Genomic DNA, 22,506 nt, shown 5'->3' on the forward strand with positions numbered 1-22,506 from the left:
GGCTGCAGCTCCCAGCGTGAGCAACACAGAAGATGGGTGATTTCTGCATTTCCAACTGAGGTACTGGGTTCATCTCACTGGGGCTTATCAGACAGTAGGTGCAGCCCACAGAGCAGGACAGGGCATCGCCTCACCCAGGAAATGCATGGGGTCAGGGAATGCCCTTTCCTAGCAAAGGGAAGCCGTGGGGACACTCCCAGCCTAATACTGCGCTTTTCCAATGGCGTTAGCAAATGGCACACCAGGAGATCATATATCATGCCTGGCTTGGAGGGTCCCACGTGCATGGAGCCTCACCCACTGCAGCACAGCAGTCTGAGATTGAACTGCAAGGCAGCAGCAAGGCTGGGGGAGGGGTGTCCGCCACTGCTGAGGCTTGAGTAGGTAAACAAAGTGGTTGGGAAGTTTGACCTGGGTGGAGCCCACAATAGCTCAAGGAGGCCTGCCTGCCTCTATAGGCTCCACCTCTGGGGGCAGGGCATAGCTGAACAAAAGGCAGCAGAAACTTCTGTAGACTTAAACGTCCCTGTCTGACAGCTTTGAAGAGAGTAGTGGTTCTCCCAGCATGGAGTTTGAGATCTGAGAACAGACAGACTGCCTCCTCAAGTGGGTCCCTGACCCCTGAGTAGCCTAACTGGGAGACACCTCCCAGTAGGGGCCGACTGACACCTCATACAGCCGGGTGCCCCTCTGAGATGAAGCTTCCAGAGGAAGGATCAGGCAGCAACATCTGCCATTCTGCAATATTTGCTGTTCTGCAGCCTCCGCTGATGATACCCAGACAAACAGGGTCTGGAGTGGACCTCCAGCAAACTCCAACAGACCTGCAACTGAGGGTTCTGACTGTTAGAAGGAAAACTAACAGAAAGGACATCCACACCAAAACCCCATCTGTACATCACCATCGTCAAAGACCAAAGGTAGATAAAATCACAAAGATGGGGAGAAACCAGAGCAGAAAAGCTGAAAATTCTAAAAATCAGAGTGCCTCTTCTCCTCCAAAGGAACGCAGCTCCTCGCCAGCAACAGAACAAAGCTGGACGGAGAATGACTTTGACAAGTTAAGAGAGGAAGGCTTCAGATGATTGGTAATAACAAACTACTCTGAGCTAAAGGAGGATGTTTGAACCCATCGCAAAGAAGCTAAAAACCTTGAAAAAAGATTAGATGAATAGCTAACTAGAATAAACAGTATAGAGAAGTCCTTAAATGACCTGATGGAGCTGAAAACCATGGCACGAGAACTACGTGATGAATGCACAAGCTTCAGTAGCTGATTTGATCAAGTGGAAGAAACGGTATCAGTGATTGAAGATCAAATGAATGAAATGAAGCGAGAAGTTTAGAGAAAAAACAGTAAAAAGAAACGAACAAAGCCTCCAAGTAATATAGGACTACATGAAAAGACCAAATCTACGTCTGATTGGTGTACCTGAAAGTGATGGGGAGAATGGAACCAAGTTGGAAAACACTCTTCAGGATATTATCCAGGAATACTTCCCCAACCTAGCGAGGCAGGCCAACATTCAAATTCAGGAATACAGAGAATGCCACAAAGATAATCCTTGAGAAGAGCAACTCTGAGACACATAATTGTCAGATTTACCAAAGTTGATATGAAGGAAAACATGTTAAGGGCAGCCAGAGAGAAAGATTGGGTTACCCACAAAGGGAAGCCCATCAGACTAACAGCGGATCTCTTGGCAGAAACTCTCCAAGCCAGAAGAGAGTAGGGGCCAATATTCAACATTCTTAAAGAAAAGAATTTTCAACCTGGAATTTCATATCCAGCCAAACTAAGCTTCCTAAGTGAAGGAAAAATAAAATTCTTTACAGACAAACAAATGCTGAGAAATTCTGTCACCACCAGACCTGCCTTACAAGAGCTCCTGAAGGAAGCAGTAAACATGGAAAGGAACAACTGGTACCAGCGACCACAAAAATATGCCAAATTGTAAAGATCATCAATGTGAGGAAGAAACTGCATCAACTAACGAGCAAAATATCCAGCTAACATCATAATGACAGGATCAACTTCACACATAATGATATTAACCTTAAATGTAAATGGGCTAAGTGCTCCAATTAAAAGACACAGAGTGGCAAAATGGATAAAGAGTAAAGACCCATCAGTGTGCTGTATTCAGGAGACCCATCTCACATGCAGAGACACACATAGGCTCAAAATAAAGGGATGGAGGAAGATCTACCAAGCAAATGGAAAACAAAACAAAACAAAAAAGCAGGGGTTGCAATCCTAGTCTCTAATAAAACAGACTTTAAACCAACAAAGATCAAAAGAGACAAACAAGGCCATTACATAATGGTAAAGGGATCAATTCAACAAGAAGAGCTAACTATCCTAAATATATATGCACCTAATACAGAAGCACCCAGATTCATAAAGCAAGTCCTTGGAGACCTACAAAGAGACTTAGACTCCCACAGAATAATAATGGGAGACTCTAACACCCCACTGTCAACATTAGACAGATCAACGAGACAGAAAGTTAACACGGATATCCAGAAATTGAACTCAGCTCTGCACCAAGCAGACCTAAAAGACATCTACAGAACTCTCCACCCCAAATCAACAGAATATACACTCTTCTCAGCACCACATCACACTTATTCCAAAATTGACCACATAGTTGGAAGTAAAGCACTCCTCAGCAAATGTAAAAGAACAGAAATTATAACAAACTGTCTTTCAGACCACAGTGCAATCAAACTAGAACTCAGGATTAAGAAACTCCCTCAAGGCCGGGCGCGGTGGCTCAAGCCTGTAATCCCAGCACTTTGGGAGGCCGAGACGGGCGGATCATGAGGTCAGGAGATCGAAACCATCCTGGCTAACACGGTGAAACCCCGTCTCTACTAAAAAATACAAAAAAAAACTAGCCGGGCGTGGTGGCGGGCGCCTGTAGTCCCAGCTACTTGGGAGGCTGAGGCAGGAGAATGGCGTAAACCCGGGAGGCGGAGCTTGCAGTGAGCTGAGATCCGGCCACTGCACTCCAGCCTGGGTGACAGAGCAAGACTCCGTCTCAAAAAAAAAAAAAAAAAAAAAAGAAACTCCCTCAAAACCACTCAACTACATGGAAACTGAACAGCCTGCTCCTGAATGACTACTGGGTACATAACGAAATGAAGGCAGAAATAAAGATGTTCTTTGAAACCAATGAGAACAAAGACACAACATACCAGAGTATCTGGCACACATTTAAAGCAGTGTGTAGAGGGAAATTTATAGCACTAAATGCCCACAAGAGAAAGCAGGAAAGATCTAAAATTGACACCCTAACATCACAATTAAAAGAACTAGAGAAACAACAGCAAACACATTCAAAAGCTAGCAGAAGGCAAGAAATAACTAAGATCAGAGCAGGACTGAAGGAGATAGAGATACAAAAAACCCTTCAAAAAATCAATGAATCCAGGAGCTGGTTTTTAAAAAGATCAACAAAATTTACAGACTGCTAGTAAGACTAATGAAGAAAAGAGAGAAGAATCAAATAGATGCAATAAAAAATAATAAAGGGGATATCACCACCAATCCCACAGAAATACAAACTACCATCGGAGAATACTGTAAACACCTCTATGCAAATAATCTAGAAGAAATGGGTAAATTCCTGGACACATACACCCTCCCAAGACTAAACCAGGAAGAAGCTGAATCCCTGAATAGACCAATACAGGTTCTGAAATTGAGGCAATAATTAATAGCCTACCAACCAAAAAAAGTTCAGGACCAGACGGATTCACAGCCGAATTCTACCAGAGGTACAAACAGGAGCTGGTACCATTCCTTCTGAAACTATTTCAATCAATAGAAAAAGAGGGAATCCTCCCTAATTCATTTTATGAGCCCAACATCATCCTGATACCAAAGCCTGGCAGAGACACAACAAAAAATGTTAGACAATATTCCTGATGAACATCAATGCAAAAATCCTCAATAAAATACTGGCAAACTGAATCCAGAAGCACATCAAAAAGCTTATCCACCATGATCAAGTGGGCTTCATCCCTGGGATGCAAGGCTGGTTCAACATACGCAAATCAATAAACGTAATCCATCACATAAACAGAACCAAAGACAAAAACCACATGATTGGCCAGGCGCAGTGGCTCAAGCCTGTAACCCCAGCACTTTGGGAGGCCGAGATGGGCAGATCATGAGTTCAGGAGATCAAGACCATCCTGGCTAACACGGTGAAACCCCATCTCTACTAAAAAATACAAAAAACTAGCTGGGCGAGGTGGCGGGTGCCTGGAGTCCCAGCTACTCGGGAGGCTGAGGAGAATGGCGGGAACCCGGGAGGCAGAGTTTGCAGTGAGCTGAGATCCGGCCACAGCACTCCAGCCTGGGCAACAGAGCGAGACTCTGTCTCAAAAAAAAAAAAAAACAAAAAAAAAAACAAAAACAAAAAAAACCCACATGATTATCTCAATACACACAGAAAAGACCTTTGACAAAATTCAACAGCCCTTCATGCTAAAAACTCTCAATAAGCTAGGTATTGGTGGGATGTATCTCAAAATAATAAGAGCTATTTATAACAAACCCACAGCCAGTATCATACTGAATGGGCAAAAAATGGAAGCATTCCCTTTGAAAACTTGCACAAGACAGGGATGCCCTCTCTCACCACTCCTATTCAACATAGTGTTAGAAGTTCTGGCCAGGGCAATCAGGCAAGAGAAAGAAACAAAGGGTATTTGATTAGGAAAAGAGGAAGTCAAATTGTCCTGTTTGCTGATGACATGATTGTATATTTAGAAAATCCCATCGTCTCAGCCCAGAACCTTCTTAAGCTGATAAGCAACTTCAGCAAAGTCTCAGCATACAAAATCAATGTGCAAAAATCACAAGCATTCCTATACATCAATAACAGAGAGCCAAATCATGAGCGAGCTCCAATTCACAACTGCTTCAAAGAGAATAAAATACCTAGAAATCCAACTTACAAGGGATGTGAAGGACCTCTTCAAGGAGAACTACAAACCACTGCTCAACGAAATAAAAGAGGATACAAACAAATGGAAGAACATTCCATGCTCATGGATAGGAAGAATCAATATTGTGAAAATGGCCATACAGCCCAAGGTAATTTATAGATTCAATGCCATACCCATTAAGCTACCAATGACTTTCTTCACAGAATTGGAAAAAACTACTTAAAATTCATATGGAAACAAGAAAGAGCTCACATTGCCAAGACAATCCTAAGCCAAAAGAACAAAGCTGGAGGCATCACGCTACCTGACTTCAAACTATACTACAAGGCTACAGTAACCAAAATAGCATGGTATTGGTACCAAAACAGAGATATAGACCAATAGAACAGAATAGAGCCCTCGGAAATAATACCACACATCTACAACCATCTGATCTTTGACAAACCTGAGAGAAACAAGAAATGGGGAAAGGATTCCCTATTTAATAAATGGTGCTGGGAAAATTGGCTAGCCATATGTAGAAAGCTGAAATCAGATCCCTTCCTTACACCTTATACAAAAATTAATTCAAGATGGATTAAAGGCTTAAAGGTTAGACCTAAAACCATAAAAAGCCTAGAAGAAAATCTAGGCAATACCATTCAGGCCATAGGCATGGGCAAGGACTTCATGACTAAAACACCAAAAGCAATGGCAACAAAAGCCAAAACAGACAAATGGGATCTAATTAAACTAAAGAGCTTTGCACAGCAAAAGAAACTACCACCAGAGTGAATAGGCAACCTACAGAATGGGAGAAAATTTTTATAATCTACCCATCTGACAAAGGGCTAATATCCAGAATCTACAAAGAACTGAAACAAATTTACAAGAAAAAAATCAAACCCCATCAAAAAGTGGGCAAAGGATATGAACAGACACTTTTCAAAAGAAGACATTTATGCAGCCAACAGACACATGAAAAAACGCTCATCATCACTGGCCATCAGAGAAATGCAAAGCAAAACCACAATGAGATACCATCTCACACCAGTTAGAATGGCGATCATTAAAAAGTCAGGAAACTACAGGTGCTGGAGATGATGTGGAGAAATAGGAACGCTTTTACACTGCTGGTGGGACTGTAAACTAGTTCAACCATCATGGAAGACTGTGTGCCAATTCCTCAAGGATCTAGAACTAGAAATACCATTTGACCCAGCAATCCCATTACTGGGCATATACCCAAAGGATTATAAATCATGCTGCTATAAAGGCACATGCACATGTATGTTTATTGCGGGACTATTCACAACAGCAAAGACTTGGAACCAACCCAAATGTCCATCAATGATATAGACCGGATTAAGAAAATGTGGCACATATATACCATGGAAACTATGCAGTCATAAAAAAGGATGAGTTCATGTCCTTTATAGGGACATGGATGAAGCTGGAAACCATCATTCTGAGGAAACTATCACAAGGACAGAAAACCAAACACTGCATATTCTCACTCATAGGTGGGAACTGAACAGTGAAAACACTTGGACACAGGTTGGGGAACATCATACACCAGGGCCTGTCATAGGGTGGGGGGAGGTGGGAGGGATAGCATTAGGAGATATACCTAATGTAAATGACAAGTTAACGGGTGCAGCACACCAACATGGCACATGTATACATATGTAACAAACCTGCATGCTGTGCACATGTACCCTAGAACTTAAATTAGGCCGGGCGCGGTGGCTCAAGCCTGTAATCCCAGCACTTTGGGAGGCCGAGACGGGCGGATCACGAGGTCAGGAGATCGAGACCATCCTGGCTAATATGGTGAAACCCCGTCTCTACTAAAAATACAAAAAACTAGCCGGGCGAGGTGGTGGGCGCCTGTAGTCCCAGCTACTCGGGAGGCTGAGGCAGGAGAATGGCGTAAACCCGCGAGGCGGAGCTTGCAGTGAGCTGAGATCCGGCCACTGCACTCCAGCCTGGGTGACAAAGCGAGACTCCGTCTCAAAAAAAAAAAAAAAAAAAAAAAGAACTTAAATTATAATAATAGAAAAAAGAAAAGAAAATGTAAAATAGTACAGCCACTGTGGAAACAGTTTCCTCAAAGAGTTAAAAACAGAATTAGCAAATGACCCAGCAATTCTATGGGTATACACTCAAAAGAATTGGGTCCCAAAGAGATACTTATACATTTATAATCATAACATTTGTTATCATAGCAGCATTATTCACAGTAGCTAAAACATGGAAACAACCCAGGTATCAATTGACTGATGAATGGATAAGCAAAATGTGGTACATATATACAACAGAATATTATTCAGCCTTAAAAAGGAAATACATTTTGGCCGGGCACGGTGGCTCACGCCTGTAATACCAACACTTTGGGAGGCCGAGGTCAGCAGATCACCTGAGGTCAGGAGTTCGAGACCAGCCTGGCCAACACGGAGAAGCCCCATCTCTACTAAAATTACAAAAGTTAGCTAGGTGTGATAGCGCACACCTGTAGTCCCAGTTACTCGGGAGGCTGAGCTAGGAGAATCGCATGAACCTGGGAGGAGGAGCATGCAGTGAGCCAAGTTCGCGCCACTGCATTCCACCCTAGCAACAGAGCGAGACTCTGTCTCAAAAACAAACAAACAAACAAACAAAAATAAATTCTAATATATGCCACAATATGAGTGAACCTTGATGAGGACATCATGTTAACTGAAATAAACTGGTCACAAAAAGATAAATACTGTATAATTCCACTTAAATTAGTTATTTATTGTAGTCAAAATCATAGAGTCAAAAAGCAGAATGATGGTTGCCAGGGGTTAGAAGGAGAAAGGAATGAGAAGTTACTGTTTAATTGATAGAAAGTTTCAGTTTTGCAAAATGAAAAGAGTTCTGGAGATGAATGGTGGTGATAGTTGTGCAATAATATTAATGTACTTAATACCTTAATACCAATAAATTGTATACTTAAAAATGGGTAAGACAGAACATTTTGTTATGTATATTTTACCACAATAAAAGAAACTGGAAAAAAAAAAAAAACCCATGAACCATGAACAGAATTATAGAGGAATGAATCTGTAAAAGTAAATCCACTTGCTAGGTTGCTATATGTTACCCCTGGTTCCTTCCTGAAAATACTAATTGATGATTACAACAATATATCCAAATATTTACAATGTCAGAAATTTCCAGCAAATGTAGACTTGGTCACACATTTCGCATAAGTGATTAGCAACACTGTTAAGACTGGGCATTCAGACACAGGTAGAGCTTACTCTAATGGAGGAAAGTGACTGCAATTCCCAGACTGCAATACTATATGCAATATATATGAGAAGCCAGTGCCATTATCTAATGAAAATAACACTCAATAATACTTGAATAAAAGGTTATCGATAGAAATATTTTAACTTTAAAAATTTGGTCTCTATGTCTCTTTAGTCTCTTAGTTCAAAACAAATTTTCTGTAAGCTCTTGTGATGTTCTTTGCTAGAAGACTGCTAGATTTCTTATTAGGGTACAAATACAATAGCAATCATGTTTTTACAAAAGTCTACTACTCTAAAGATTGATTGCTTATATCTTTCTCCATGCAGTTTTATAAAATATATTGCCTCTACAAAAGACTCTAGGTAGAAGTAAGACTCAACCGTGAAATTCCATTAACACATTTTCATGGAAATAATTAGTTTAGTGACAACCTTCCAAAGCCCCATGTAGGGAGGTGGTAAATTGTCTTTGAACGCCCACCTCGGCTATTTACACTTGCCATTAATGAGGGAAACAGTCACTATTTCTTTACAAACTAAATAAGAGGCTGAAGAATGTACTCATAAAATCCAGCAGTCACACAATGTATATTATATTATTCTAGATAGTTTTTAATCTCTTCTGAAAAGTTATCCCTTTATATCATTTTTAATCTGTAAGCATTATGTTCTCTTCTTTATTATAATTTTATTTTCTTCCTTTTACTGTTACCTTTATTATTCACTTTCACACCCATTTTAAATATAAATTACAATTAGCTATTGTATTTTTTATACCAGAAATCCTTGGTAACTTTTAAAATCAACTCATCATATTAGAAAATCTTCACAATAAATTCAGATAATAATTCAATATATTTGTAAATATTTATCATGTTTGCTTTTAATCTTTGTAATAAGTGAAATTCTCTAATATCCCAGGACCTCCAGTCCTTCAGTAAAATGACAGTTGAAATACATTTCTCAAAAAATAGTATTATAATTCTTAAGAACTTAATTCCCAAAATAATATATCTCTGTATTTAACTCTATATGACGTATAGAAAGGTATGTGACAAAATTATAATGCTCTGCCTAAAGACTTGCAAAGCATACTCTGTACCCTCCTTTGAAGGTCAGATATTTGTTTACATTGTATGCTTAGGGGATCCCATTTATGACAAATCACTTTTTCATACGTCATTTCCCCTACAAGCATTGTTTCACAATTTTTTTTTTCTTTTTTTTTTTTTTTGAGACAGAGTCTAGCTCTGTGCCCAGGCTGGAGTGCACTGGCATGATCATGGCTCAGTGCATCCTCAACCTTCAGGGCTCAGTTGATCCTCCCATCTCAACCTCCTGAGCAGCTGGGACTCTAGGCACACACCACCACGCCCAGCTAAATTATGCATATATATATAATATATATATACACACATATATATTATATATATACACATTTTTATTATTTTTTTAGACACAGAGTTTCACCATGTTGCCCAGGTTTGTCTCAGATTCGTGGGCTCAAGCAATCCACTTGCTTCGGCCTCCCAAAGTGCTAGGATTACAGGTGTGAGCCACTGTGCCCAACCTTATTCTACAGTTTTATTTTTATTTTTTAGACAGGGTCTCTCTCTGTCGCCCAGGCTAAGTGGTGCGATCTCGGCTCACTGCAACCTCTACCTCCCGGGTTCAAGCAATTCTCCTGCCTCAGCCTTCCGAGTATAGCTGGGACTACAGATGTGCACCACCAAGCCCAGTTAGTTTTTTATTTTAAATTTTATTTATTTATTTATTTATTTTGAGAGGGAGTCTCGCTCTGTCGCCCAGGCTGGAGAGCAATGGCGCAATCGCAGTTCACTGCAAGCTCTGCCTCCCAGGTTCACGCCTCCCAGGTTCTCCACCTCCCAGGTTCACGCCATTCTCCATCCTGGGACTACAGGCGCCTGCCACCATGCCCAACTAATTTTTTCTGTGTTTTTAGTAGACAGTTTCACCGTGTAGCCAGGATGGTCTCGATCTTCTGACCTTGTGATCCGCCTGCCTCGGCCTCCCAAAGTGCTAGGATTACAGGCGGGAGTCACTGCACTTGGCCTGTTCTACAGTTTTTAAAATTATAATTATTTTTAAAATCAAAACATTCTAAACAGTTTTTTGTTTTGTTTTGTTTTTGTTTTTTTGAGACAGAGTTTTTGCTCTTGTTGCCCAGGCTGGAGTGCAATGGTGTGATCTCGGCTCGCTGCAACCTCTACCCCCAAGAGTCAAGAGATTCTTCTGCCTCAGACTCCGGAGTAGCTAGGATTACAGGCATGCACCACCAAACCTGGCTAATTTTGTATTTTCAATAGAGACGGGGTTTCACCATGTTGATCAGGCTGGTCTCAAACTTTTGACCTCAAGTGATCCACCTGCCTTGGCTTCCCAAAGTGCTGGGATTACAGGCATGAGCCACTGCGCCTGGCAAATGGGATTTTGATTTACAAATTGAGCAGATAGTATAGCATTTTCATATACCCCCAACATACACACACATTTTCCATTTTCCCCTATTATTAACAGCTTACGTTAGTATGGCTCACTCATTACAATTAATGAATGAATACTGAAAAGTTATTATTAACTGGTCCATAGTTTGATTTCCTTAGTTTTTACTTAACGTCCTTTTTCTGTTCCAATATCCCATTCAGGATGCCGCTATATTACGTTTACTTGTCGCGTCTCCTTAGTTATCTCTTAGCTGTGACTGTTTCTCAGACTCTCTTTCTGAGGATCTTGACAGTTTTAAAGAGTTCTGGTCAGGTATACTGTAGGATGGCCCTCTATTAGAATTTATTTTTCTCAGGCCGGACATGGTGGCTCACGGCTGTAGTCCCAGTACTTTGGGAGGCCAAGGTGGGTGGATCACTTAAGGTCAGGAGTTTGAGACCAGCCTACCCAACATGGGGAAACCCCGTCTCTATTAAAAATACAAAAATTGGCCAGGCACGGCCGCTCATGCCTGTAATCTCAGCACTTTGGGAGGCCGAGGAGGGCGGATCACGAGGTCAGGAGTTCAAGACCAGCCTGGCCAATATGGTGAAACCCCATCTTTACTAAAAAATAGAAAAATTAGCCAGGCGTGGTGGCGCACATCTGTAGTTCTAGCTACTCAGGAGGCTGAGGCAGGAGAATCGCTTGAACCCAGGAGGCAAAGGCTGCAGTAAGCCGAGGTCATGCCACTGCACTCCAGCCTGGGCAACAGAGTTAAGACTATGTCTCAAAACAAAAAACAAATCAACAAACAAACAAACACAAACATTAGCTGGTTACGGTGGCGTGCACCTGTAATCCCAGCTACTCGGGAGGCTGAGGCAGGAGAATTGTTTGAACCTGGGAGGTGGAGGCTGCAGTGAGTCAAGGTTGTACCACTGAACTGCACTCCAGTCTGGGTGACAAAGCAAGACTCTGCCTCAAAAAAAAAAAAAAAAAGAATTTGTTTTTCTCATGGTTAGATTGGTGTTACAGACTTTTGTGACAAAGATCACAGAGATAAATTGCCATTTTAAAGTGCCATTTTTCATCATAGCATATTGAGGGTATATATGATATCAACATGATTTATGTCTGTTTATATTGACCATGATCACTTGGTTTGAAGGTGTGTTTGTCAGGTCTCTCCCATCAAGTTATTTCTTTCCTCCCATTCCCCACTTTTCATAAGGGACTCTTCAGAAGGAAGTCACTATGCACAGTGCACACTTAAGAAGTGGGGAATTATGCTCCCTGTCCGTAGGATGGAGTATCTACATAATTTAATTAGCATTATTCCATACGGAAAGATTTGTCTATTCACTTCCATTTATTAATGTATCCAATTATTTATATATCAGTATGAACTCATTGTGGAGTCTGATAAGTTAGCAACAACAAGTGGGGTGCCCCAGGGTGGAGGAGAACAATTGTTCTGAGAAACAGCTAACTACAAACACCCTGTTTGCACAATATCCTGTTCCCAAATAACTCGTTCTACATGTAGTCCCTCCAGCTCCATCCTATAAAACTTTCCTCCAGCCCCACCTCTTTGCAGGCAGCTTCTTCTCTGCTGTGCTGCCCAGTGCTTCCTTGCAATATACTTTCTCTCTAATACACTTACTTTCTTTAACTCACGGCTGTTTCAGCAAATTATGTTACCACCAATGACGCTGGCCCAAATTAGCTGCAATCCACCACAATCATGAATATTTACGTTATACTTCAGGTTATAATACAATAGTATGGTATTCATTCATTTATTTTGCTCAAATATTTCTAAATTTTCCCATTGGGTGCTCTTTCATTTGGCTTCTTTTATATACCTCTCACAGTGATTTTTTTTTTTTTCTTTAGCACTTTCTTACTTTCTGCCACTACAAGATGCCCAGGCTGGTTTTGTACATTTTCTACCCCATCCCTGGAATCAGCCATTTCTCCAAGGAGTCCTGGTTACTCTTACTGAAGAATCATATTAGAAACCAAGATCTGAGCACTAGGTGTACTTGTTACTACTGAATTGGTCTGGCTTTTGCCCTTGGCTCCAGGGGTGTATTCTCTAAGCCCCTATAATGCCTAACTGAAAAGTGGGTCCTTGTGAACCTGGGAGCTTTAGGCCATGCCAGATAGCCTATCCTAACAATGTAATTAATGGTGGAGGTTTTGAGCCATGTGGTATCTGTAACAAAAAACAGCCATGTGAGTGGTCAATCACGTCTATGTGACCAAGCCCCAACAAAAACTCTGGACACCAGGGCTTGATGATCTTACCTGGTTGGTAATACTTCTAGCGTGTTGTCACAAATTGTTGCTGGGGGAAGTTACCACTGTCTATTACTCCACGAGGAGAAGAAACTGGAAGCTTCACATGAGGAATTCTCCTGTACTCTTCTCCCCTTGGCTGGTTTTATTATCCTTTTACTGTAATAAACCATAACTGTAAATATAACAGCTTTCAGTGAGTTCTGTGAGTACTTCTAGGGAATTATTCAACCTGAGGGTGATCTTGGGGACCCCTAAACTTACAATTGGAGTCAAAAGTGGTGGTGGTGTTGTAAACTTCCAAACTTTATAGTATGTATATACTAACTTCTGCACATACCCATCTATAAAAATTTCCACATGCAACTATCTAACTATATATGAGCTCTTGTAGTACCTTCAATGCTAATCCATTACCATGGGTCATTCTAGCTTCCTCCCTTGTTGATCTGTAAAATTTCCACTTCAACAGTGAGAAACCTGGCTCCCACTATCTGCTGTCTATTTTCTTAGTTGTTCAATGTTAGTGTACAAGTATAGCAATAATGCATTTATTAACCTATAAACCCATGCAGAAAAATTGTATCAACTTGAGTAAGTACTCTTATACAGTTCCTTTAGCCTTTAGTTTTACAGACTCCAGTCATTTTCAAAGTTATGGGAGCACTTTTCTCCCCATCCGTTTCGGTGAGGTTGTTTCATATATTTGTAATATAGTTAGATGCTCTTGTCACAGTCTGCTTTCTTTCCCAAATCCCATGACCTCCTGAATTATATTATTTTTTCTTAAAAATTTTTTTTTCTTTTTTTAGAGACAAGGTCTTGCCATGTTGCTGGACTTGAACTCAAGTCCCAAGCTGGACTTGAACTCTTGGCCTCAAGTGATCTTCTTACCTCAGCCTCCCAAGTAGCTGGGATTGCAGGCACAAGCCACCATGCCTACCTCCGACAGCTATTGTTAAATTTGTACACACTGAGGTTGACTTTTTGTGCTGTAAAGTTCTACAGACTTTAACAAATGCATAATATCATGTATCCATCATTACAGTGCATACAGAATAGTTTCACCACCCTAAAATGCCACTCTGCTTCACCTATTCATCCCTCCCTTACTACTGTCCACAACCCCTGACAACCACTGATCTTTTTAGTGCCATCATAATTTTCCTCCTCCAGAATGTTATATAATTGGAATTGTTAGAGTATATAGGTTTTTCAATTACTTAACAATATGCATCTATGTTTTCTCCATGTCTGTTCCTGGTTTAATATCTCCTTTCTTTTGATCACTTAATAACATTCCATTGTATGAATGTACCACAATAGTTTGGTCATCCATTCGCCTATTGAGGGACAATTTATTGCGTCCAGTTTGGGTGCAGTTATGAATAAAGCTGCTGTAAACATTCCTTTGCAGGTTTCTGTGTGGACTTAAGTTTACAACTCAACTGGGTATGTCTATTGCGCCTAGAAATGTGATTAATTGCTAGATCATATGGTAAGAATATGTTTATCTTTCTTGTAAACCACTGCCAAACTGTTTTCCAAAGCGGCTGTATCATTTTGCATTTCCAGCAGCAAAGATTAGAGTTTCTTTTGTTTTTCATCCTCACCGGCATTTCATCCTCACCAGCTTTTCAGTTTTTAAATTTGGCCATTCTAACAGACTTTAATGGTATCTCATTGTTTCAATCTGCAATTCCCTAAAGACAAATGATGTTGAGCATCTTTTTATGTATTTATTTGCTGTCTCTACATCTTCTTTATTGAGGTATCTGTTCAGATCTTTTGCTCATTTTTTAATTGGGTTGTTCACTTTCTTATTGTTGAATTTTAAGTGTTTTTTGTATATTTTGGATACTAGTCCTTTATCAGACAAGTGTTTTATAAAGATTTTCTCCCAGTTTGTGACTTACCTTTTAACTCCCTTTACTGTCTTTCCCAGAACACAAGTTTAAAGTCAATTTTATCAATGTTTTTCCTCCACGCTATTTGAGTTGTATCTAAAACTCATCGCCAAATTCAAGGTCACTAGATTCCTCCTATGTTATCTTCTAGAAGTCTTATAAGTTATGCATTTTACATTTATGTGTATGATCCATTTTAAGTTAATTTTTGTGACAGGTATAAGATCTATGTTTAGATTCCACAGGACTCTCTTAGTTGAAAGGCTTCAAAGATTTATCAACATGTTATTGTCAGTGATCATCACCTTCTCTGGGACAGTCTAAGAGCCCTGGCTGGAGATGAGACAGAGTCAAGACTAACTTCTCCAATGCTGTCAACTTCTATAAACAGCATACTACATTGTCTAAATTAGCAAATGTGTAGCATATATAATTTATAAAAGCCTCATGGGCCGGTCGCGGTGGCTCACGCCTGTAATCCCAGCATTTTGGGAGGCCGAGGCGGGTGGATCACCTGAGGTCAGGAGATTGAGACCATCCTGGCTAACACAGTGAAACCCCGTCTCTACTAAAAAATACAAAAAATTAGCAGGGCACCTACAGGTGGTGGGCACCTGTAATCCCAGCGACTCAGGAGGCTGAGGTAGGAGAATCACTTGAACCTGGGAGGCAGAGGTTGCAGTGAGCAGAGATTGTACCACTGCACTCCAGTCAAGGTGACAGTGCAAGACTCTGTCTAAAAAAAAAAAAAAAAAAGCCTCATGATTTTAATAGAATTTCTGATGGCCTTTTAAAACAATTTCTTAACATAAATTAAAAGTCCAATACATTTTTTCTGAGTAATCTTAAATAGAAATAAAATCAGTTTGTAACTATTAGGGATAATGAGAGGTTTAATGTGTGTGTGTGTTTATTCTCATTCTATGACAGTTGTATATCTTGGGAATTCTTTTTTTATTTTTTAAAATTTTTTTAAGAGACAGAGTTTTACTCTGTTGCCCAGGCTGGAATGCAGTGGGACCATCATGGCCCACCATAACCTCCAACTCCTGGGCTCAAGTGATCCTCCCATCTCAGCCTCTGGAGTAGCTAAGACTAAAGGCATGCACCAACAAACCCAGTTGATCTTAATTTTTTTTGTGGCCAGGCATGGTGGCTCACGCCTTGTAATCCCAGCACTTTAGGAGGCTGAGGCGGGCAGATCTCAAGGTCAGGAGCTCAAGACCAGCCTGACCAACATGGTGAAACCCCGTCTCTACTAAAAATACACAAATTAGCCAGGTGTGGTGGCGTGTGCCTGTAATCCCGGCTACTCAGGAGGCTGAGGCAAGAGAATTGCTTGGGCCTGAGAGGCAGAGGTTGCAGTGAGCCAAGATCGTACCACCGCACTCCCAGCCTGGGCGACAGAGTGAGACTCGGTCTTAAGAAAAAAAAAAATGTTTTTCGTAAAGACAGGATCTCACTCTGTCGCCCAGGCTGGTCTTGAACTCCTGGCCTCATTAAATCCTCATACCTTGGCCTCCCAAAGTGCGGGTGTGAGCCACCACGCCAGGCCCCCTGGGAATTCTTTGACTTAGATAAGAAGGCAGATGATGAAATATATTAATCTTAATATTTTATATAGTTCATTTTTTACTGAAAGAATTTTAATCTGGGTAACATAAAAGATAAAGTTAGTAGTCTTGTCACTTTTTGAGCAAAAATATATACCCAAAACTTAAAAAACAGTTGCCACTAGAGTATATCAGGATGGTTTTGCTCTGGGCAGCATAGTATAGTGATTAACATCATGTTAGAGATTCTAAAGCCACACCTGGGTTTGAATCCCAGCTCTACTGTTTACCAGTTTTGTAACCTTAGGCAATTAATTACTTGACTGTTCTAAGTCTCAGTTTCTCCTTTTTTTTTTAAACTATAATATGTAATATTTGAGTGTCGTCCCTGTGCAGGGACCAAGCTAATCTTTTCTGTATCATTTTTAGTATATGTGCTGCTAAAGCGAGCGCCCCATTTGTTTTTGTTTCATTTTGTTGTTTGAGACAGGATCTTGTTCTGTTACCCAGCTGGAATGCAGTAGCATGATCATAGCTCACTGCAGCCTCAAACTCTGGGGCTCAAGCAATCCTCCTGCCCAGCCTCCTGAGTAGCTGGGACTGCAGGCATGCACCACCATGCACAGCTAATTTTTAAAAATTTTTTGTAGAGATAGAGGTTTCACTATATTGCCTGGGCTAGTCTTGAACTCCTGGGCTCAAGCGATCCTCCTACCTCAGCCTCCTAAATGCTGGGATTACAGGTGCGAGCCACTGCACTCAGTCAAAACTATATGTTTTAATAAAATATAAAGCTATAGTGGGAAGGTCCAAAAATATCACAGGTAATACAATTTCCCAGATCATTTACAATAACACTAAAAAAAAATAAAATAAAATTTGGGTATAAATCTAACAAAACATGCACAGGATCTTTGTGCTAAAAACTACAAAATACTGATTATTTTATTTTATTTCATTTTATTTTATTTGAGACAGGGTCTTGCTCTGTCACCAAGGCTAAAGTGCAGTGGCACAATCATGGCTTACTATACCCTTGACCTCTCAGACTCAATGTGGCACAATCATGGCTTACTATATACCCTTGACCTCCCAGACTCAATGTGGCACAATCATGGCTTACTATACCCTTGACCTCCTAGACTCAATCAATCACCTCGCCTCAGCCTCCCCAGTAGCTGGGACTACAGGCACGCACCACCACAGCTGGCGAATTTTTCTATTTTTTGTAGAGATGAGGTCTCACTATGTTGCTGAGGCTGGTCTCGAACTCCTGTGCTCAAGTGATCCTCCCACCTCAACCTCTCAAAGTGCTGGGATTACAGGCATGAGTCACTGTGTCTGACCAAAAAAAGGTTTTAACGACCTAAATAACTGGAGAGATGCGGCATGCTCATGGATTCGGAGGCTTTACAGAGCAAAGACGTCAATTCTCTCAAAATTGATCTGCAGTTGGTTTAATGCAATTCCTATAAAAATTCTAACAGATTTTTATATATGAACAAACTGATTCTAAAATTTATATGGAAAGGCAAAGGAACTAGAATAGCTAAAAGAATTTTGAAAAAAAAGAATAAAATAAGGGTAATCACATTAGCTTTTTAAAGACTTACTATAGACACATAGATCAATAGAACAAAAAAGAGTAAAAATAAACTCACATTTGTACAGATAACTAATTTTTGACAAAGGTATAAAAGCAATTTAATGAAGCAAGGATAGTCTTTTTAACAAGTGGTGATGGCACAACTAGTCTCCTGTAGGAGACAAAATGGACCTTGATCTAAACCTCACAATTTATGCCAAAATTAACAAACTTCAAATGCATAATTTTATCAAATGTTGAACTATAAGACTCTTAGGGAAAAAACAAGAGAAATTCTGTGTGACCTAAATTTAGGGAAAATGTTCTTAGATATGACACCAAAAGTACCACCCAAAAAGAAAAAGTTAATAAATTAGACTTCATCATAATTAAAACTTTTCCTCTGTGAAAGATATTAAGAAAATGAGAAAAGAAGCCACAGATTGGGAGAAAATATTTGCAAATCACATATATTTGACATAGAATTTATATCTAGAATAAATAAGAAATCCCTAACCTCAACTGTAAATAAGTAAGCAGTCCAATTAAAAAGTGGACAAACAAGTCAACAATGCAATCCCATTTACAATAGTCATACCCCCCATCCCACCAAAAAATAAAAATAAAACAAACAAAATCATGACATCTAAGCAAGGAGGGGAAATGTCTCTACAAGAACCACAAAACACTTGCAAATGGGCAAAAGACATGAACAGACACTTCTCAAAAGAAGACATACAAGTGGCCAATAAACATGAAGAAATGCTCCACATCACTAATCATCAGAGAAATGCAAATCAAAATCACAATGAGATGCCATCTCACATCAGTCAGATGCCAGAATGGCTATTATTAAAAAGTCAAAAAACAACAGATGTTGGAAAGGCTGTGGAGAAAAGGGAACACTTACACACTGTTGGTGAGAATGCAAATTAGCTTATCCACTATGAAGAGCAGTTTGAAGATTTCTCAAAGAACTTAAAACAGAACTGTGGCCGGGCGCGGTGGCTCACGCCTGTAATCCCAGCACTTTGGGAGGCCGAGGCGGGCGGATCACGAGGTCAGGAGATCGAGACCATCCTGGCTAACACGGTGAAACCCCATCTCTACTAAAAATGCAAAAAAAATTAGCCGGGCGAGGCGGCGGGTGCCTGTAGTCCCAGCTACTCAGGAGGCTGAGGCAGGAGAATGGCGTGAACCCGGGAGGCGGAGCTTGCAGTGAGCCGAGATCGCGCCATTGCACTCCAGCCTGGGCGACTAAGCGAGACTCTGTCTCAAAAAAAAAAAAAAAACAAAAAAAAAACAGAACTACCATTCGACCCAGGAATCCCATTACTGTGTATCTATCCAAAAGAAAACAAATAGTTCTATCAAAAAGACATATGCACTCACATGTTCATTGCAGCACTATTCACAGTAGCAAAGACATGAAATCAACCTAGATGCCCATCAAATGTGGCCTGGGTAAAGAAAATCTGGTACATATACACCAGCCATAAAAAAAGAACAAAATCATGTCCCTTGCAGCAACATGGGTGCAGCTGGAGGCCATTATCCTAAGTGAATTAATGCAAGAACAGAAAGCCAAATACCACATATTCTCACTTATAAGTGGGAGCTAAACATGGGGTACTCATGAACATAAAGATGGCAACAATAGAAACTAAAGACTTCTGTAGGGGGCGGTGAGGTAACTGTTGAAAAACTATTGGGTTTCAAAAGGTCACATACTAGATGATTCCACTTATATAACATTCTCAAAGTAACAAAAGTATGGTGATGGAGAACAGATCAGTGGTTGCCAGGGGTTAGGATTGGGGTGTGACTATAAATGGCTAGCACATGGGAGTTTCTTCTGGAGTTCTATACCCCAAACGTGATAATGATCATATGAATTTATATATGTGATAAAATCCTGTAGAACTACATACAACTCCCGTTTTTTTTTTAAAGGATTGTATGTAATAACTGGTGAAATCTTGTGAGGCTGAGGCAGGTGAATCACTTGAGGCTGGGAGTTCAAGACCAGCCTGACCAACATGGTGAAACCCCATCTCTACTAAAAGAAAAAAATACAAAAATTAGCCATAGCCAGGAGTAGTGATGTATGCCTGTGATCCCAGCTACTCAGATGGCTGAGGAAGGAGAATCACTTGGACCTGGGAGGCGAGTGTGCAGTCCTGGGAGGCGAGGGTGCAGTGAGCTAAGATCACGCCACTGCACTCCAACCTGCGTAACAGAGTGAGGCTCCATCTCAAAAAACAAACAAACAAACACCTGGTGAAATCCAAATAAGGTCAGTAGTTTAGTTAATAAATAGTATTGTACCAATGTCAGTTTTCTGATTTTGATAATTATACTGTGGTTATATAAGATGTCATTGGGGGAAGCTGGGTGAAGAGTACATCTGAACTCTTTGTACTATTTTTGCAACTTCTACATGAGTCTAAAAAATTTCAAAATTAAACTTTAAAAATTCCTGTTATGTTATTATGCAGAACATCTTAATTCTCAACCTACACTCCAGATTATTTTTAAAAAGGAGCACCAATTGTTCTAATAAAAAAAAAAAAGAAACCAAATCATTGTATGTTTCATGTCTCTCTATATATAGAAGTAGTAGAAGCTTTACATTTTTTCTTTAATTTCAAGCAGATAAAATTGAGAAACTCTTCCCTTTGCAGAACATACCAGTAGTGCTGGGTTTATTTATTTTTTTATCACAACAATATTTCAAAAGAAAATGATAATAATTTATTCTAGTCTGTGCTGGTTAGATTCTACCTGGAATATTGCTCTCAATTCTAGGTATCATACTTTAGAACAGTTAATTCAGAAGTGAGTGACCAGGATAGTGAAGAAATTTGAAACTATATTTTCTGAGGATCAAATAGAGGAACTAGGTTATGTCTACGCTAGAGAAGAAAAAATACTGAAGTTCTAATACTGTCTTTAAGTCTATGAAAGGTTACCATGTGGAAGACAACAGATTTATTTGGAATACTCTAAGGTGTAAGAATTAGGATCAATAGTCCTACAGAGAAAAAGACTTTCAAGCAAGATAAGCAGACACTAAAAAACAGTGCTTACCAAAGAGGAAATGAGCTACCTTGGAACACAGTGCCTATCACAGAAACAATAAAAGCACTGGCAATAACGTTCTTTCAGGACTTCTGATTTAAAATAGCAGACTGCACACATGCATTTATCTCAGAAACCTCCTGAAATGTGAAATTAAAATAACAGAAAGACATGGAAGAAACGATAGTGGACAAAAAAGATTAACAAATATTTGAAAGCAAGAAAGGGAATGAAGGAGTAGCAACCTTAACATACCAGAACAGAGAAAGTTGAATCCAAACTGTCCAATGGGGGGATGACACCAATAATCTAGCTGGTTCTCATCAGAGAACTCCAGGAATCTAAGGAACTGGAGATACTAGCTATCTCAGACAGCAGGTATAAGGAGAAGTGTTGGAAACATTGCAGTAATTCATTGAAATTATATAGAAGAAATACCTAAGATACTCTTCTTCTAAATTCCCATGCAACCAAACAAAGGCACCTCCCTCACATGGCAGGAAAGAAAATGTTTATTTTCTGATTAATTGAAACAGAATAGCCTTATATTCAAATATGCAAGGTATATAGTGAGGGACTGAAGTAAATCACCTTACTGAAATTAAGAATACTATGTGAAAAATTACATATAAACAGCTGTATTCCCTTACTCAGTTCCCAAAATGCTGGCTAAAAGAGAAGAGACTAAAAGCTTTAAGATAATGTAAGTCTGCGGTGGGTCACGCCTGTAATCCTAGCGCTTTGGGAGGCCGAGGCGGGTGGATCACGAGGTCAGGAGATTAAGACCATCCTGGCTAACACGGTGCAACGCCGTCTCTACTAAAAATACAAAAAATTAGCCGGACATGGTGGCACACGCCTGTAATCCCAGCTAATTGGGAGGCTGTGGCAGGAGAATCACTTGAACCCAAGAGGTGGGGGTTGCAGTTGAGCCGAGATTGCACCACTGCACTCCAGCCTGGGTGACAAGAGTGAGACTCCATCTCAAAAAAAAAAAAAAAAGAAAGATAAAGTTAGTCACATACAGGTCAGGTGCGGTGGCAAACACCTGTAATCCCAGCCCTTTGGGAGGCCAAGGCAGGTAGATCACCTGAGGGTAAGAGTTTGAGACCAACCTGGCCAACATGGTGAAACCCTGTCTCTACTAAAAATACAAAAATTAGCCAGGCATGGTGGCACGCATCTATAGTCCTAACTACTTGGGAGGCTGAGGCAGGAGTATTGCTTGAACCCAGAGGCAGAGGTTGCAGCGAGCCAAGATTGTGCCACTGCACTCCAGCCTGGGTGACAGAGCAAGACTCTGTCTCAAAAAATAATAATGATAAATAAAGTAAACCACATACAAATAGGATCAGGAATCAGAATGCTATCATCTTTCTCAATAATAGCAGTGAAGGCTGGGCGCAGTG

The 22,506-nt window shown here is 40.3% G+C and overlaps 1 protein-coding gene and 1 pseudogene across 2 annotated transcripts in view; both read right to left on the reverse strand.

Moving 5' to 3' along the window:
• PPM1E (protein phosphatase, Mg2+/Mn2+ dependent 1E) overlaps positions 1-22,506 on the reverse strand; it is a 229,334-nt gene that overhangs the window by 131,962 nt on the left and 74,866 nt on the right. The gene's annotated exons all lie outside the window — the stretch shown is intronic.
• LOC123569586 (U6 spliceosomal RNA) lies at positions 16,787-16,884 on the reverse strand (annotated as a pseudogene).

Source organism: Macaca fascicularis, chromosome 16 (assembly GCF_037993035.2).
Source record: "Macaca fascicularis isolate 582-1 chromosome 16, T2T-MFA8v1.1".
NCBI lineage: Eukaryota > Metazoa > Chordata > Mammalia > Primates > Cercopithecidae > Macaca > Macaca fascicularis.